Source organism: Gossypium arboreum, chromosome 10, assembly GCF_025698485.1.
Source record: "Gossypium arboreum isolate Shixiya-1 chromosome 10, ASM2569848v2, whole genome shotgun sequence".
Lineage (NCBI taxonomy): Eukaryota > Viridiplantae > Streptophyta > Magnoliopsida > Malvales > Malvaceae > Gossypium > Gossypium arboreum.
In genome coordinates this window covers 34,605,021-34,622,848 of record NC_069079.1, presented here as the reverse complement: position 1 = coordinate 34,622,848, position 17,828 = coordinate 34,605,021, and the positions used below count along the sequence as shown (strand labels likewise).

At 39.8% G+C, this 17,828-nt stretch overlaps 1 non-coding gene across 1 annotated transcript; it reads right to left on the bottom strand.

Annotated features, from left to right (window-relative positions):
- Positions 1 to 1,700: 1,700 nt before the first annotated feature.
- LOC128282700 (small nucleolar RNA R71) lies at positions 1,701 to 1,807 on the bottom strand. The gene has a single exon (XR_008273054.1). It is a non-coding gene; the product is annotated as a small nucleolar RNA R71 (small nucleolar RNA).
- Between the last annotated feature and the right edge of the window lie 16,021 nt (positions 1,808 to 17,828).

Below are 17,828 nucleotides of genomic sequence, written 5' to 3'. Positions count from 1 at the left end.
AAAAAGCCAATTTTTAGGGTTTTTGAGCATTTTAAAGTCTATATAAACACACTAAAAGAACACCTAAAGGGACACACAGAGTTGAAAATAGAAATTACTCGAAGAAAGCCATTGGAATCATCTCGGAAGCAGATCCACTTCAAGATTGAAGATCTCCATTCAAATTTCTCTCGAAATTTATTTGGGTTTTTTATGTCTTGTTGTTTTTCTAAATTTGAGATGTTTTCCTTTTACATTATGAACTAAACTCCCTAAATACCTAGGGAGGATGAAACCTACGATGTATATTATTATTTAACTATCTGAATTATACGATAAATACTTGTTCTTGTTCTTAATTATGTGTTCTTAATTCTTGATTTAATATTTTTAGGATATTAATGCAAGTTTGATGTGCTTACTCAGTGGAGCAAAAGTTCCTGTTTAAGAGTAGATCTAGAATAATTAAGCGGAGTTGATTGCAATCCTAGAAATAGGACGACATAAATCTGTCGAATTAGAGTCAAATCTAATAAGAGAATCCATAGATCGAGTTCATGCGACAATAGGGTTTTAATTAGTGAGAAATTTCAATTATTCAACCTAAAGTCAGTTGTTCTTAGTCTCGAAAGAGATATTAACATAATTTAGGGATTTTTACGGATCAAGACAAGTGAATAATTCGTTTTATTCAGATTCAGAATAATAAGTGAAGTCTAGGTGGATTCTTCCTTAGGTATTATCTTTATCATTGGTTTATTCGATTATTTCCTTCACTCTCTGTCGCATCCATTAGTTAATTAGTTTATTTAAATTTAGATTAAAACAAATCTTTTTAATTATAGGCTAAATAATAGAGAGATAGTTATTACTAGTGCTTTTAGTCCTCGTGGATACGATATTCCTAAATCACCGTAATTGTACTACTAATCGATAGGTGTGTGCCTTAGTTGTGATCGTAATCTAGTTTGGTGGATCATAAAACGATCATCAAGTTTTTGGCGCCGCTGCCAGGGACTAAGATATTAGGAACGTTTGATTTTTATTACTTTAGCCATTTTTTTATTTTTTATTTTTATTTTGGTTTTTACTTTAATTTACTAACTTTTTCTCTTATTTTTTTTGGCAGGTTCTTATAGTTTATGATTAGAAGAAACTCGTCAGGACCGCTATTATTTGACAGTGAAATTGAAAGCATAGCTCGTAAAAATCGTAAAGAAATAATGTAAAGTCCACAGTATATAGAGGAAGAGCAAGGGGATGATACCAATATTACCGAGGAGATGGCTGAAAATCGGAATAATCCGCTACTTCCTGTGGTTGTCGCGAATCTTGTAAATCAGAATCCTGCTCCTTGTACTATGTACAACTATGCCAAGCCTAGTTTAGCGAGGGCTAAATTGAGTATTGTGAGACCTGATATTGCTGCAAATAACTTCGAACTGAAGCCGAACACCATTCAGATGATCCAACAGTTTATTCAGTTCGATGGTTTGCAAGATGAGGATCCAAAAACTCATTTGGCTAACTTTCTGGAGTACTGTGATACTTTCAAAATTAATGCCGTTTCTGATGATGCCATTTACCTTCGGTTATTTCCCTTCTCATTGAGGAATAAAGCTAAACTATGGTTGAAATCTCTACCATGAGGGTCCGTCACTACATGGGAGCAAATGACTGAAAAGTTTCTATTGAAATACTTTCCGCTGGCCAAGGCAGCAAAGTTGAAGAATGATATCTCTTCCTTTGTGCAAATGGACTTAGAAACCCTATACAATGTATGAGAGAGGTACAAGGATTTATTGAGAAGGTGTCCTCACCATAGGTTACTCATATGGTTACAGGTTGAGACTTTCTACAATAGTTTAAACCCCTCAACTAGACAACTAATTGATGTAGCCACCGGTAGTACCCTAAATAACAAAACACCTGAGGAGGCTTATGAGTTTATTGAAGAGATTTCACTAAATAATTATCAGTGGCAAGTCATGAGGACAAAGCCGAAAAAAGCCGCTGGTGTTTTCAACTTCAACACGGTCACCATGTTATCAAACCTGGTAGAGCTCTTAAATAAAAAGATTGATGGTTTATGTGTTTCTATTCAGGTACACCTGGTGATGCAGTGTGACACAAGTGAATGAGGAATGAATAATCTAAAATGCCTAGCCTATGACCCTAACACTACGAACGAACAAGTAAACTATATGGGTAATAATTATAGACTTCAGAATAACCCATATAGTAATACTTACAATGCAGGTTGGAGGAACCATCCCCACTTCTCTTGGGGTGGTCAAGGCAATCAAAGACCACAACCCCGTCCAGGCTTTCAACCACCTTACCAGTAGGAAAAGAAACCGAATCTTGAGGAGATGTTGACGAAATTTATCTCGGTGTCAAAAACACGTTTCCAAAACACCGAAACAGTGTTTAAAAATCAACAAGTGTCAATTCAAGGCTCGAGAATCAAATAGGTCAACTTGCTAAGCTGATCTCAGAAAGACCACAAGGTAGCTTGCTTAACAGTATCGAGACTAACCCAAGAGAGCAGCTCAATGCGATTACTGTTTGATATGAAGAAGGGTTAGTTGAGTCCAAACCAGAACCAAGGTAAGAAAGCGTGGTAAGTAAAGATAAGGTGGATGAAAACCAGAGTAAACAAAAATCGGTGGGTAAAGAACTTACACCTTGTGTACCATACCCCAACGCGACAAAGAAAGACCATATAGATGAACAACTTGGTAAATTTCTTAACCTTTTAAAAAAAATTACATATTAACTTACCATTTATTGAAGCTCTTTCGCAGATGCCCAACTTAGTTAAATTTTAAAGGAGCTTCTGGCAAACAAATAGAAGTTAGATGATTCGTCACATGTAGAGTTGAATGAAGTTTGCTCGGCCATTTTTTAGAATAAATACCCAGTAAATTAAAAGATCTAAGGAGTTTTACTATTCCTTGTTTAATTGGTAGTTTAGCTGTTAATAATGCTTTAGCTGATTTAGGGGCAAGTATTAATGTCATGCCTTACAAAATGTTTAAACAGCTAGATCTTAGGAAACCCAAACAAACTAGGATAAGCATTCAATTAGCAGATAAAACCATTAGATTTCCTAGGGGATTGTTGAAGATGTACTAGTAAAAATTGATAAATTCATATTCCAGTTGACTTTGTTGTCCTAGACATAGATGAGGATAGTGATGTCCCTTTAATTTTAAGACACCCCTTTTTAGCAACTGCTAGAACTATCATAGATGTTGGTACTGGTGAACTAACGCTTCGTGTAGGTGATGAAACAATTACTCTTCAGGCTCGTGATTCGGTTAAGACATCGAGTGATGAATGTGATTTTCTAAATCTTGACAATAAGGCTAATCATGTGGTTCAATCCTTTTTGCACGAAAATTTTTTGAGAAGCACAAATGAGCCACATTCTAGTTCATGCGACAACATTAGAACAGTTCATGAAGAACGAAGGCTTCAGATCGATGAACTAGAGAATGACGGACACATGTCAAGGAGAAACCAAAAATACACAATGTATCAAAAGAAAACCATGACGAGCATAAAGATGAGACGAACCAATTCAAGGTAAGGGACTAGGTGTTATTAAATGAAACTGACCCTCAAATTTTCACTTCAGAACTTAACGAAAATGGAGCAACTCCTTTTACGGTACTCAATGTCTTTCCATACGGTACAGTCGAGGTAACTCATTCTCATTTCGGCACTTTTAAGGTAAACAATACTCGACTTAAACCTTATTTAAATAAACGAATTGACAGCGAAAAAGAGGAGTCTCGACTTCGTGATCCACCATGACCAAGTGAATGAAAGGTAAGTCAAGCCTAGAATCTAAATGAGTACTTCTCGAGAGGCAACCCGAGTACTAACACTGCTACTTTTCTCATTTTTACTTCATATTATGCAGGTTTTTGACCCACACAGCCTGGACACACGGGCGTGTCCTAGGCCGTGTGACTTAACATGGGCGCGATAATAGGTTCCACGGTTGTGCGATATAGCCATGTAACCCACACGGCCTGGACATACGGCCATGTCCTAGGCCGTGTGACTTAACATGGGCGCGATAATAGGTTCCACGGTCGTGTGATATAGCCATGTACCCCACACAGCCTGGACACACAGGCATGTCCTAAGTCGTTTGAAAACTAGAGCTTAATTTTTTTAAATTCAAAACAAGTCAGAGAGTAACATGGGCGAGGCACATGGCCGTGTGTTTGGACATACGGCTGTGTAGGAGGCCACACGAGCGTGGGAGAAGCGAACAACATTGAACACGGTCATGTGACATGGCGGTGTGAACCACACAGCCTGGACACATGGGTGTGTCCAAGGCTGTGTGAAGATTGGGCTAAAATTTTAAATTGTACACGGGCTATACAGAATCTACAAGGGCGTGTGACACGGCTGTGTGACCCAACACGGGCTTTTACACGATCGTGTCATGTTTAAAACCCTAGCCCCTATTTTATTTTATTTTTTATGTTTGACTTCTTTAATCTCACCAAAACCTTAATCGCCATCCCTATTCCCCTCCCTCATTCCGGCCACCGTCACCCCATTCCTTTGTCATTTGCGCCACCCCTTGCCTTCCCTCTCTCTAACCTCTCTTGCACCCTATTCCTCCAATCAAATCCCCATCTTCCTTCCCTCTCTTTTCCCACTTCTTCTTCCCCCTGCATCCCTCTCCACGTCACGAGCCAGCCTTAAAGCCACCAACTGATGAACCACCGCACGCCCCAGCCCCATCCAGCCTCCATCTTTTCTTCTTCCTTTCCCCTCCCATTTCTTTCCTTTTTTGTCCCTTTTCCTCTCTCTTCTTCCTCCTTCCTTTTCCCCTACCCGCATGGCCACCAGCCCGCTCCCTTCCTTTCTTTTCTTGTCCCATTCGAACCCCCTCCCTACCTCCCCTCTCCCTAGACCAATTGTTGACCGGTCGCACCACACCGACCATCACCCCTCGTCAATTACTTTTTTTTTCATCTTTATTTATTTAGTTACTTTCTTATTATTCCTTATTAGCATTATTTATTATTTATTATTTATTATTATTTATTTCTTATGTTACTATTTCTCTATTACTGTTTTCTTCTATTGCTGATGTATCGTTTATATTTTTGTTTCATATAGCTTGCTTGAGCCTTTGTCAGTTCCGTCCTGGTAATTCCATGTCTATTCTTCATGTAGTTTTAGCCATTAGCAGTATTTTGAATTTATTTTTGCTTTAGGGTAATGGTCTTTTTGATGTTATTCATATCCTACTTGCTCATTTACTTTTATATATGGTGATCATCTATTTAGTTTACTACTAAGTATTAACATTCTACTTATTTCGTCTACTTGATTCAATTGAACTTGGCTGCTTGTTTCTTATTCGTTTGCCTATTGCGTTGATTCAACTAATTGAATCATGTGATTGCTTTCTTGTAGATTTATTATGACGAACACACGCGGCAAATCCAAAGTCGCCGTCCCCGCTTCTAAAAAGTGGAAGGGCCCAGGCTCGACCTCTTCCTTGAGCGGCTCCGCTAAGGCGTGCCACCCCTATCTCTGATTTTCTATGAGCCCCCAAGAGGATCTTTACCTGTGATAGCCTTAAAAAGACCCTAGTCGGAATGTGGTTTCGGGACCACAAAACCGAGGCATAAAAATAATTTAATATTTATTTTATTGCCTATAATATGTGTTAACTCATGTGTGACATTTTTGATGTTTTAATCTAGAGTTATAAATGTGAATTTCACTAGAAAGGACCTAGTAGAAAACTTTGAAAGTATGATGGGGAAATGTGTGCTGACTAATTTAAAGCATGCATGCAAAACAATGGACTTGCATGTCAAATTTCCCCTAATAGCTAGTGGCCGCCATGACAAGGAAATATGGGCAAGACATGTCATGAAACATGTTTTGTAAGTGCATTATGTAAGGAGAAATAAAATAAGATGCATGGGTAATAAAAAATAAAAAAAATTGTGTGTGAAGGCTCTCCCCTCCCCATTGCCGTGAGTAGAGCAAAGAGAAGAAAAAATTGTTGTTCATCTTTTTTCATTTTCTTTGAGCTGAAATTCTAAGGAAGAAGGAAGGGTTCTTGCTTCATGCTTGGTTTGGAGGGGATTAGGAGGAAGTTTGGCCATACTTGTGTCAAGATTAAGGTATGTTTGAGGTTGTGCCATGGGATTCATGCATGTTTTTAGTTGCTAGCTTGATGTTTTTATTAGCCCATGGTTCAAATCTTTGCTATGTCATGGAATGATATTCGCCAAAGTGGATGTGGTGTTAATGCCATTGCATGCTAAATATCAAGCTTGATAATGATACATGTGATGGGGATTGAGGACTCTTAGATTTTCTTTTAGCATTTTGAATGAGATACTAAGTTCTTTGTTTAACGATGACCAAATTGAAACGGTATGGTGTGGTGGTGTATTCGGCCATGGTATATCCATAAGTACGATTCATGCATGTTGCATGGTCAGTAAGATTTGAGCTTTGGATATGTGTTTATATTTGGATATAAGCAACTTGAGATTCGGCCCTTGCACCTACATGAATATATGTTTGCACATGATGTATTGGTATGACATGTATACTATTTCAAGGTGTATATTTGCTTGTGATGATGTTTCGGTTATGAAGGAAATGATAGATGTGTATTGAGTTATAATATGGAATGCGTTAGTTAGTAAAATGTTTGCTGTTTTTTTTTTGTGTGGTATTAAGTGTATAATTGGCCTCAACATGGACATGCATATTTGGCCACATGAGGGGAAATGGTGTGCATGCATTCGGTTAGAGGCAAGCATATTGATGCCTATTCTTGGCTTAAAAAATCCGGCTAAGGAGAGTACTAACTAATATGTTGAGTTGATTCATGATTTCCGTACATATGTGACTTTAATGTCTAATGAAAATATGTGGGCTAAGTACCTTGAATTCCTCTTTCGATGCTCAAATGATAAAACCAATTTATTTGTTAAATTAAGCTCAAGAGCAAAGGGGAGCTAAATCCGATAAGGGGAAGGAAAAAGTCGTCGAATAGCCGTCGAAATCGTTCGACCACGTCCGAGGTAAGTTCTCGGGTAATGGAACTTAGATTATGATTTGATTAGATCATGCTCTTTGTGTGTGGCTATTGATCCGAAATTGCAAATGTGATAAGTGACTTGTGTTTGAATTTTGCTAATGAGAATGAAATCTGAATGTGTCATGATTTATTGATAATTGTGCTTGGCTATTTGAATGATGTCCGGGCTAAGTCCGAAGGCTTTGTGTTAAGTGACCATATCCGGACTAAGATCCAAAGGCGTTCGTGCGAGTTAATAAATCCGGTTAAGCGAAGGCATTTGTGCGAGTTACTAAACCGGGTTAAGTCCGAAGGCATTCGTGCGAGTTACTATAACCGGGTTTGTCCGGAGGCATTTGAGCTAGTCGTTATATCCGGTTAAATTCGAAGGTACGTGATTCGAGAACGGCGTTCTTGCTGTAAAAATTTCAGTTAATACGCTCGAAAAATTCCAGCAATGAGGTATGTTCGTATGTGCTTGAAATTAGTTGATTCCTTGAATGATATTCGCTCGATCGAGTAATGAGCTTTAGGTATTTGGCTAAGATGATCCCTTATGTATGAATATAGGGGTTGGAATGTGAAATAAGTATGACATTGAGAATTTATGCATATGAAATTATCCGTTAGCTATATGATTGCTATGCTTTTGTTGTCTTGGAATCCTTGCTCAAACTTACTAAGCATAAATTGCTTACTCCGTTTCTCTGTTTCTCTGTTTTATAGATTTTGCTCGTTAGCTATCGGATTCGGGATCATCAAGTCAAGTCATCCACACTATCAAAGCCCTTTTGGTATTCTTTTAGTTGAACTCCGGATATGGCATGTATAGGACTACCCTTTGCTATTTTTCAAATACGTTTTGTGATGTATGTGTGTACTGACCATGCGAAAATGGCTCGTAAAAGTGGGGTATGGCATTAGACTATTTGTGTTTATGTATATATGTATGGTTTCATGATGTGAGCATGGACTGGAATGGAAGTGTTAGGCAAATGATCAGCCATTGGAATGGCTAAATATGAGTATATGTGGACCTATGTATGACAAAACTCTAGTTGGTCCATGGAAACCACGAAATAGGTAAAGTTTACCTTGAAAACAGATACGGACAGTAGCAGTGGTGAGCATTTGAAAAATCACTAAAATTTGTAGGAATGGAATTAAATAGTGAATAAATTATGTAAATGAACCTTGATGAATCTACATTCATATGGAAGAAACAAAACGGTCATATGAGTTATACGTTAAGAGATATTAAAGTTCTCGTGAAACAGGGCCAGAACGGTTTCTGGATCCCCTGTTCCGAATTTGGAAATTCATTGTAAATTAACCAGAGATGATTAGGAGTCATGCCATATATTTATAGATTCCTCTTTGAGTCTAGTTTCTAAGGAAACAAACAGCATCAGTATTGAAGACCTGTACCGGAAGATATCCAATTCGTAATGCATAAAGGTCAGTGTAGTCAAACCTTGGAATAGGGGAGACTTTAACTAATAAACAGTACTAATTGGCTCAACCAAAAATTCTAGAAAAAAATCTGTAGATGGACATATGAGTTTAGTTTCAGGGAAAATTTACGAAACTGATTTTAAAGTTTTGAAACTCAAGATATGATTTTTAAGGCGACAGTGACGCAGTAACTAGCTTGTCTAGAAATTTTTAAATGGACAGTGAAAATGATTAAGTTAAGTTTGTGTGCACCTTGTGTTCGACTCCGGTAACGGACTCGGGTACGAGGTGTTACAATTTTATTGGTATCAGAGCTACGATTTAGTCGATTCTAGGACTACCGTAATGCGTTTGGGTCTAGCAATACATGCCATTTTATGTGATTATTTGATAGTGTGGTGATTTTGACGTTTGAATTTGTGTTTATTTATAGTAATGGATCCGATCCCAACCGAAAGCGATAGCTGATGATGTGGAGAGTGTGGCGCTGCTCCGCACAAGGGACGGTGGCCGGCAGACTCTCAACCTATTGCTAGCAATCCGAATGATGAGGCTAGGCAAGCCTTTTATAGCGTGATGAATGATTGGTTTAACCAATACATTCGAACTAACACGACTGTTCCACAACCTCCATTCCGACTAATACAACCCCGCACCTACGATGCCTCCGAGAATCGACCAAATAAGGTCGAATAAGCCCCAGTTGATAGAATCCGAAAACATGGGGCTACTGAATTTAAAGCTACTGAGATAGCGATGATGCCGAGCAAGCTGAATTTTGGTTGGACAACACTATCCGATTTTCGATGAGCTATCTTGTACGCCCGATGAATGTCTAAAGTGTACTATCTCCTTGCTACGTGATTACGCCTACTATTGGTGGAGTACTCGACTTACTGTTGTGCCCGAGAGCAAGTAACTTGGGAGTTTTCCAAAGCGAGTTTGGAAAAAGTATATCAATCGAGATTCATGGATCAAAAGCGGAAGGAATTTCTTGAACTTAAACAAGGTTCCATGTCGGTTCTGACTATGAATGAAAGTTTGTGAGGCTTAGCCGATGCGTGCGAGAATGCATTTCTTGAAGTCGTGATGTGTAAACGCTTCAAAGATGGGTGAATGATGATATAAAGTCTGTATGTTGGCATTTTGGAAATCGAGAGTTTGTGGCTCTTGTCGAGCGGCGTGCAAAGCCGAGGAGCTCGATATGGAGAAAAGGAAAGTGAAGTGGGAGCAAGGGAGTTTCGTAAGAGGTCTGGGAAGCCCTTCCTCTGATCATCAAAGAAATTTAGAGATGGCTTAGGCCGATCTAGAGACACTTTGGGCTTTACTAGACGAGACCGCGATCGACCCCCTATGGGCACGCTGAGTCACTTGATCGCCGGTGTTGGCAATGATCATCGAGACGAGCGGAGTGCCAATATTGTGGCAAATGGCATTCGGGAGTTGTAGATTCCGTGACCGCTCTGTTACAAGTGCGGATCATCGACCACTTCATTAAAGATTGCGAGGTTGTGCGAGCAGAATGTAGATCGAGTGGGAAACCGAAGCGCTACCACATTTCGAGGTAGACCATCTAGAAATACGGGCAATACTAGTGGTGGTCGAGAGGATCTAAAGATGCTACGACCAGATCCGAGGCTCGCGCTCTGCTAGGGCTTATGCCATCTGCGCGCGTGAGGATGCTTCCTCGCCGGATGTTATTACCGGTACTTTCACTCTCTTTGATACTAATGTGATTGCTTTTATTGACCTGGTTCTACTCATTCTTATATATCTGAAACCTTAGCATCCAATAAGACTTTACCTATTGAGTCTCTTGAGTTCGTAATTCGGTGTCAAATCCCTTGGGTCGTTACGTGCTCGTCGACAAAGTGTGTAAGAAATGCCCCTAGTAATTCGAGATTCCTATTTTCCGTGGACTTGATCTTTGTTGCCGTTTGACGAATTTGATGTTATACTCGGTTTAGATTGGTTGACCGTGCATGATGCGGTTGTGAATTGCAAAAGCAAGACTATTGATTTAAGGATGCATAAATAACGAGATGATTGAATTGATTCTACGGACTTGAAGGGGTTGCCAAGCGTAATATCATCAATGTTGGCCCGAAATATGTAAGAAAAGGTGCGAAGCATACCTTTCGTATGTACTTGATGATAAGGAGTTAGAAATAAAACCCGAATCTGTCTTGGGTGGTTTGTGAATACCGGATGTTTTAGAAGAATTACTGGGTTTGCCACTGCTCGGGAGGTAGAGTTTGGTATTGAGCTTATACCGGGACCACACCGATTTCGATAGCTCCGTATCGTATGGCACCAACGGAATTAAAGGAGTTGAAAGCTCAGTTGCAAGAGTTGGTGGATAGAGGTTTTGCTCGCCGAGTTTTTCACCTTAGGGTGCACCGGTGTTGTTTGTGAAAAAGAAGGACGAACCATGAGGTTGTGCATCGACTATCGTCAGCTTAATAAAGTGACAATAAAGAACAAATATCCGTTACCGCGTATCAATGATTTGTTCGATCAACTGAAGGGAGCCTCAGTGTTCTCAAAAATAGATTTGAGATCGGGCTATTATCGATTCTTGAATCCGAGATTCGGATATACCCAAAACTGCCTTCAGAACGAGATATGGTCACTACGAGTTCTTAGTGATGCCGTTTGGGCTCACTAATGCCCCTGCAGTATTTATGGATTTGATGAATCGGATCTTCAGACCGTACTTGGATCGGTTCGTAGTTGTGTTCATTGACGACATCTTGGTCTATTCAAGAGATGAGACCGAACATGCGGAGCACCTGAGATTAGTGTTGCAAATATTACGGGATAAGCAGTTATATGCTAAGTTCGGCAAGTGTGAGTTCTGGTTAAGAGAGGTTAGCTTCTTGGGTCATGTGGTATCTGCATCGGGTATTCGAGTCGACCCGAGTAAAATTTCAGCCATACTTAACTGGAAGCCTCAGAAATATTCTGAGGTTCGGATCTTTTGGGACTTGTCGGTTACTACAAGCGGTTTGTAAAGGATTCTCGATGATAGCCACACCCATGACTAAACCGCTTGAAAGATGTCAAGTTTGAATGGACGGAAAAGTGTCGAAAAGTTTCGATCAATTGAAAACTCATTTGACGAAAGCTCAGTATTAGTGCGACCGAATCGGCAAAGAGTTTGTCATCTATAGTGACGCCTCCCTACTTGGGTTAGGTTGCGTATTGATGTAAGAAGGTCGAGTTGTGGCCTATCGTCGAGACAATTAAAGCCACATGAGAAAAATTATCCGACCCATGATCTCGAGTTGGTCGCCATCGTATTCGCCTTAAAGATATGGCGACATTACTTATTTGGTGAGAAGTGCCATGTGTATTCGGATCACAAAAGTCTCAAATATTTGATGACTCAAAGAGACTTAAATCTGCGACAAAGACGTTGGCTCGAGTTGTTAAAATATTATGAGCTTGTCATTGATTATCACTCGGAAAGGCTAATGTGGTTGCGGACGCCTTAAGCGAAAATCACTTTTTTACTTCTGAGCAATGAATGTACACTTGTCTATTCTACCCGACAATGTGTTAGTAGCGAATTAAAGGCCAAACCATCATTGATTCATCAAATTCGTGAAGCTCGAAAGTCGACGATAAGTTGGTTGCAAGGCGGCTGAATGTGTTCGAAGGTGGAATCGAGTTTCAAGTTGATGATGACGATTGTTTGAGGTTCGAAATCGTTTGTGTATTCCAAGAAATTGAACTTATTTTGATAATTTTGAGCGAAGCCCATTGTAGCCGAATGGCAATCCACGGGAAGTACGAAGATGTACAACGATTTGAAGCGTCGGTTTTGGTGGCATGGTATGAAGCGAGACATCTCCGACTTTGTTTTGAGATGTTTAATATGTCAACAAGTGAAAGCGAACATCAAGTGCCTTGAGATTACTTGACCGATTACGATACCCGAGTGGAAATGGGATCGAGTCACAATGGACTTTGTGTCCGGACCGCCATTGTCAACAAGTAAAAAGGATACGATTTGGGTTGTTGTTGATAGGTGACTAAGTCGGCTCACTTTATCCCGTCGTCGGACTCTTCATTGGATAAACTTGCTGAATTGTATGTTTCTCAGATTGTGAGATTACACGGGGTACTTATTTCTATTGTATCGGATAGAGATCCGAGATTCACCTCGCGATTTTGGAAGAAATTGCAAGAAGCCTTGGGCACCAAGTTGCATTTTAGCACTGCTTTTCACCCCCAAACCGATGGTCAATCCGAGCGGATAATTTAGATACTTGAGGATATGTTGAGATATTGCATCCTTGAGTTCAGTGGTTCATGGGAACGGTATTTACCTTTGATTGAATTCGCCACAACAATAGTTTTCAATCAAGTATTAAAATGGCGCCTTACGAGGCCTTGTGCGGCGTAAATGCCATACACCATTGTTTTGGACCGAGCTCGATGAAAGCAAAATTTTGAGTGGATTTGATTAAAGATCTTTGAACAGAAAGTAAAAGTAATCTGTGAAAGTCGAAGATAGCCTCCGATCGTCAGAAGTCGTACGCGGATCTGAAACGAAAAGACATTGAGTATCAGGTGGGAGATAAAGTGTTTCTTAAAGTTTCGCCTTGGAAAAAGATACTCAGATTTGGTCGTAAAGGCAAATTGAGTTCGAGGTTCATCGGGCCATATGAGATATCCAAACGAGTCGGTCCAGTTGCGTATCGCTTGATTTTGCCTCCTGAACTTGAAAAGATTCACGACGTCTTTCATGTTTCAATGCTTCGACGCTATAGATTTGATCCGTCGCACGTAATTAGTCCATCAGAGGTTGAAATTCAAGCCAATATGAGTTATGAAGAAGAACCGATTCGTATCCTAGCACGTGAAGTGAAAGAGTTGCGAAACAAGAGGGTTCCGCTAGTGAAAGTGTTATGGCTCAAACACGGGATAGAAGAAGCTACTTGGGAACCCGAGAACTCTATGAAAGAGCGATACCCAAACCTATTTACGGTAAGATTTTCGGGACGAAAATTTCTTAAGTGGGGAGAGTTGTGACCTTTAAAACGACCCTAGTCGGAATGTGGTTTCGGGACCACAAAATCGAGGCATAAAAATAATTTAATATTTATTTTATTGCTTATAATATGTGTTAACTCATGTGTGACATTTTGATGTTTTAATTTAGAGTTATAAATGTGAATTTCACTAGAAAGGACCTAGTAGAAAACTTTGAAAGTATGATGGGGAAATGTGTGATGACTAATTTAAAGCATGCATGCAAAACAATGGACTTGCATGTCAAATTTCCCCCCCTAATAGCTAGTGGCCGGCCATGACAAGGAAATATGGGCAAGACATGGCATGAAACATGTTTTGTAAGTGCATTATGTAAGGAGAAATAAAATAAGATGCATGGGTAATAAAAAATAAAAAAAATTGTGTGAAGGCTCTTCCCTCCCCATTGCCGTGAGTAGAGGAAAGAGAAGAAAAAATTGTTGTTCATCTTTTTTCATTTTCTTTGAGCTGAAATTCTAAGGAAGAAGGAAGGGTTCTTGCTTCATGCTTGGTTTGGAGGGATTAGGAGGAAGTTTGGCCATACTTGTGTCAAGATTAAGGTATGTTTGAGGTTGTGCCATGGGATTCATGCATGTTTTTAGTTGCTAGCTTGATGTTTTTATTAGCCCATGGTTCAAATCTTTGCTATGTCATGGAATGATATTCGCCAAAGTGGATGTGGTGTTAATGCCATTGCATGCTAAATATCAAGCTTGATAATGATACATGTGATGGGGATTGAGGACTCTTAGATTTTCTTTTAGCATTTTGGAATGAGATACTAAGTTCTTTGTTTAACCATGACCAAATTGAAGCGGTATGGTGTGGTGGTGTATTCGGCCATGGTATATCTATAAGTCGATTCATGCATGTTGCATGGTAAGTAAGATTTGAGCTTTGGATATGTGTTTATATTTGGATATAAGCAACTTGAGATTGACCCTTGCACCTACATGAATATATGTTTGCACATGATGTATTGGTATGACATGTATACTATTTCAAGGTGTATATTTGCTTGTGATGATGTTTGGTTATGAAGGAAATGATAGATGTGTATTGAGTCACAATATGGAATCGTTAGTTAGTAAAATGTATGCTGTTTTTTTTGTGTGGTATTAAGTGTATAATTGGCCTCAACATGGACATGCATATTCGGCCACATGAGGGGAAATGGTGTGCATGCATTCGGTTAGAGGCAAGCATATTGATGCCTATTCTTGGCTTAGAAAATCCGGCTAAGGAGAGTACTAACTAATGTGTTGAGTTGATTCATGATTTCCGTACATATGTGACTTTAATGTCTAATGAAAATATGTGGGCTAAGTACCTTGAATTCCTCTTTCGATGCTCAAATGATAAAACCAATTTATTTGTTAAATTAAGCTCAAGAGCAAAAGGAGCTAAATCCGATAAGGGAAGGAAAAAGTCGTCGAATAGCCGTCGAAATCGTTCGACCACGTCCGAGGTAAGTTCTCGAGTAATGGAACTTAGATTATGATTTGATTAGATCATGCTCTTTGTGTGTGGCTATTGGTAAAGCGCAAATGTGATAAGTGACTTGTGTTTGAATTTTGCTAATGAGAATGAAATACTGAATGTGTCATGATTTATTGATAATTGTGCTTGGCTATTTGAATGATGTCCGGCTAAGTCCGAAGGCTTTGTGTTAAGTGACCATATCCGGACTAAGATCCGAAGGCGTTAAATGCGAGTTAATAAATCCGGGTTAAGCAGAAGGCATTTGTGCGAGTTACTAAACCGGGTTAAGTCCGAAGGCATTCGTGCGAGTTACTATAACCGGGTTTGTCCCGAAGGCATTTGAGCTAGTCGTTATATCCGGTTAAATTCGAAGGTGCGTGATTCGAGAACGAGCGTTCTTGCTGTAAAAATTTCAGTTAATCGCTCGAAAAATTCCAGCAATGAGGTATGTTCGTATGTGCTTGAAATTAGTTGATTCCTTGAATGATATTCGCTCGATCGAGTAATGAGCTTAGGTATTTGGCTAAGATGATCCCTTATGTATGAATATAGGGGTTGGAATGTGAAATAAGTATGACATTGAGAATTTATGCATACGAAATTATCATTAGCTATATGATTGCTATGCTTTTGTTGTCTTTGGAATCCCTTGCTCAAACTTACTAAGCATAAATTGCTTACTCCGTTTCTCTGTTTTCTGTTTTATAGATTTTGCTCGTTAGCTATCGGATTCGGGATCATCAAGTCGAAGTCATCCACACTATCAAAGCCCTTTTGGTATTCTTTTAGTTGAACTCCGGATATGGCATGTATAGGACTACCCTTTGCTGTTTTTCAAATACGTTTTGTGATGTATGTGTGTACAGCCATGCGAAAATGGCTCGTAAAAGTGGGGTATGGCATTAGACTATTTGTGTTTATGTATATATGTATGGTTTCATGGTGTGAGCATGGACTGGAATGGAAGTGTTAGGCAAATGATCAGCCATTGGAATGGCTAAATATGAGTATATGTGGACCTATGTATGACAAAACTCTAGTTGGTCCATGGAAACCACGAAATAGGTAAAGTTTACCTTGAAAACAGATACGGACAGCAGCAGTGGTGAGCATTTGAAAAATCACTAAAATTTGTAGGAATGGAATTAAACAGTGAATAAATTATGTAAATGAACCTTGATGAATCTAATTTCATATAGAAGAAACAAAACGGTCATATGAGTTATATGTTAAGAGATACTAAAGTTCTCGTGAAACAGGGCCAGAACGGTTTCTAGATCCCCTGTTCCGACTTTGGAAATTCATTGTAAATTAACCAGAGATGATTAGGAGTCATTCCATATATGTATAGATTCCTCTTTGAGTCTAGTTTCTAAAGAAACAAACAGTATCAGTATTGAAGACCTGTACCGGAAGATATCCAATTCGTAATGCATAAAGGTCAGTGTAGTTGAACCTTGAAATAGGGGAGACTTTAACTAATAAACTGTACTAATTGGCTTGACCAAAAATTCTAGAAAAAAATTTTTAGATGGACATATGAGTCTAGTTTCGGGGAAAAATTACGAAACTGATTTTCGAGTTTTGAAACTCAAGATATGATTTTTAAGGCGACAGTGACGCAGTAACCAGCTTGTCTGGAAATTTTTAAATGGACAGTGAAAATGATTAAGTTAAGTTTGTGTGCACCTTGTGTTCGACTCCGGTAACGGACTCGGGTACGGGGTGTTACATTACCAGCTTTATTGAGTGCGACCGCTCGATCTAGGCAGTTGCATTGATTGGGTGGTATTGGAGCAGGTCCGTTTGGCTGATGATGTACGCGCGATTATTACACAGCCCTGTGGGATAGGTTCTTCACCATTCTTGAGCCCACTTACATGGAGCTTACCTTAGAATTTGGCACCATATTTTCGATCTAGTAGGTCATGTCGGTCCATGACGAATCAGGCATCATCACCTTTCGCCTCAGTGGTTTGGTGTGACATATAAGGGTCTCAGAGTTTGGTGTTGCTTTGGAACTCTACACAGAGGAATTCATGAACGCCAAGGACTTTCTTCAGCTTCATAGGCATATTCATCACTCACCCTCGCGTTGTTGGACTGATCTAACAGGCGGCCTAACAAACTATGATGCGAGTCGCTCGAAGGTGACATCTCTCCTACAGGCCCTATGGTACCTTCATGCTTTTTTGGCTCATACGCTGACAAGTTGGAGAGAGAGCACAGCAGTAGTTAGTACTTATAACGCATATTTCCTATGGAGCATGGCCCACGGTCATATTATTGACTTGGTGTACTTCATCGTGCTATCTTTCCGCCATCAAACTGAACGTCATAAGAAGGGCCTCATCTGTCTCTGCCCTTACGTGAATCGTCTCGCTCGACACTTCAGTTTACTTGACACACCGGAGCAGCCCTCAGAACTTACCCTCGTCGGCCAGATGTCCCTTCAGGGCATCTCGAGCATGATCCACATGAGGATGATCGAGCGGCAACATGGAGTGGACCCCTTCAATACAGACTATTTCCGAATGACGTTCAGCATTACCCAGAGGACTTCACTGATGATGTTCCTCCCTACCACGAGGATCCACCTCCACCACCACCTTCGAGTCACTGCCCTACTCATTCTGCTACTACCCTTGCAGACCTCTCAGAGGAATTTACTCGATTCGAGTAGCAGTGTTTTCAGAGGTTCGACAACATCGATGCCACTCTGCAACAGATATTTCAGTACCTCCATATTTCTTCTTCAGCACCGACAGCTCACGATACTGACTTC